The sequence below is a fragment of the Hipposideros armiger genome, unplaced genomic scaffold (genome assembly GCF_001890085.2).
Source record: "Hipposideros armiger isolate ML-2016 unplaced genomic scaffold, ASM189008v1 scaffold_238, whole genome shotgun sequence".
In the NCBI taxonomy this organism is placed as follows: Eukaryota; Metazoa; Chordata; class Mammalia; order Chiroptera; family Hipposideridae; genus Hipposideros; species Hipposideros armiger.
Window position 1 is genome coordinate 896,263 of NW_017731588.1, and position 1,910 is coordinate 898,172.

The 1,910-nt window shown below is 57.4% G+C and overlaps 1 protein-coding gene across 1 annotated transcript in view; it reads right to left on the bottom strand.

Moving 5' to 3' along the window:
* EPB41L1 (erythrocyte membrane protein band 4.1 like 1) overlaps positions 1-446 on the bottom strand; it is a 128,581-nt gene extending 128,135 nt beyond the window's left edge. The window contains exon 1 of the mRNA XM_019655260.1: positions 260-446. The gene's annotated coding sequence lies outside the window, so the exon portion shown is untranslated. The remainder of the gene's footprint in view (positions 1-259) is intronic.
* Between the last annotated feature and the right edge of the window lie 1,464 nt (positions 447-1,910).

Consider the following 1,910-nt stretch of genomic DNA (forward strand, 5'->3'; position numbering starts at 1 on the left):
CGCCCCCTACACTCGGTCTCCCCCCTCCGCCCCGCCCCGGCCGGCTCCCCCGAGGAGGAGGAGGCGATCCCGGCCGCCTAGGCAGCCGCGGCAAGCCGCGAAAAGCCGGGGGAGCGCCGGAGCCGCCGGAGCCGCGCGTCGGGAGGAGCCGCGTCGCCCTGGGGAGGAGAGGAGGGGAGGGGGCTAAACCCCGTGAGCCCGCCTGGCGCGCGAGGCCCGCCGCCCGCTCCCCCACGTGGGCACCGCGCCTGGCGCCTACCTGAATCGCCACGGAGCTCAGAGGCTGGGGGCGAGGAAAAAGAGACCCCACCCCGGGCCTCCTCACCCTCGGGTTCCCAGCAGGGTGGGCTACGGCCCCGCCCCCGCCTCCGCCCGGGTCCCAGCCAGATCCGACCTCGGTTTTCCCTGGCTAGGACGCCTCGGCTCTCGGCCCGGTGCCCCGGGCTAACCCCGCGGGCCGGCGCCCAGCTCGCCGGCCTCCTCCACCTCCAGCCTGGACCTGGCCGACGCCCACCAGCTTCCCCGCCGCCCTCCCATTGTTCCCGCGGCGGGAGCTCACGGAAGATTGCGCCGCGCATTCCAGCCCCTCTCAGGTGGTAATACCTCTGGACTCTGGGGGCTCTCCAAGGGCTGGCCCCAGGCTCCTGGACCCTGACACCCACCCTCCACAGGCGCAGGCACATCCAAAGTAAAGAAAAAGCTTTTCTAAATTTGTGTTATAACCACCACGGCCCTTATAGGCGCTCCTTCAGGGAGGGAGAAACTAACCCATGTCCAGCAAGCCGGAGATAGCAGCAGGGAGAGGTGGGGCACCCGTTAGATGTCCCCATTCCATAGATGAAGAAACTGAGGCAATTCCTGTCCCAGGGCTCCTGGGAAGAGCAGGGCCCTCCAGAAGTGCAGGGAATAATGAGCCTGGCCTCCTTTGTTAGGCATTGAACAAAGCTCAGAGAGGTCGGGGAAGAAAGAAGTGTCATGCACTTTCAGGGGTTTTACTGGGAGTCAGGAAGTAAGAAAAGGCTTACTAAGTGCAGGAGCTTTCACCCACTTTGTCTCACTTAGCCCTGAACATGGTCCTATGTGGCAGCTGTGATTATCCCCGCTTTCCTGATGAGAAGCTTGTCTTAGGTCTCTCTACCAGGCAGCACAGAGCCAAAATAAAGCTCAACAATAGTTGAAGTTCACTGCTCTCCCCCCTCCAGTGAGGCTACTAAGTGCCAAGTGAGAATCTGAGAACATAAGAAATCTAGGAGGGGAGGCCTAGTTTGGCCTCGAAGGGCTTCCACAAACTAAGAAACAGCAGAACCGAGGGAGCTGGACCCCCAAAGCAGGACTGAGCATGGCTTGTCCAGGAAGCAATATTATAATTAATAAGAACTAATGATAACTAATGTGTTTGGAGCACTCACTATATTCCAGGCACTCTTGTAAGAGCTTTACTTGCGCTAACTCATTTAATCTTTAATCCCACAATAACACTGTGGGAAAGAGGTTATACTTATCCCCACTTTATACATTAGGAAACCGAAACACAAAGGCGTTACCTAGCGGGTAAAGTGGCAGAGCCAGGATCCAAACACAGCTGATTTTCACGCCTGTACATTTAATTACTGCAGGCAGGACAGAAGCAGCCCTGAATTCGAGGCAGACATTTGAATGAAAGAGCATCCACCACAGCAGGACTCTTTACTTACTGTCTTCTGTCTCCCTGTGTGTACACGGTGCCCAGCACACAGGGCCTGGTATGCAGCCTAATGGGTTAAACTACGGCATGACTGCCACATGAGGCTGGAGTGCCATGTGCAGGGCTCCGTTGCAGCCCTCTCTGCTCTGCTGGGCATTTTTATCAGTGGTTTTAGATGAAACAGAGGAAGGCATGAAAAGCTAATCAAATCTATAGCTGTCACAAA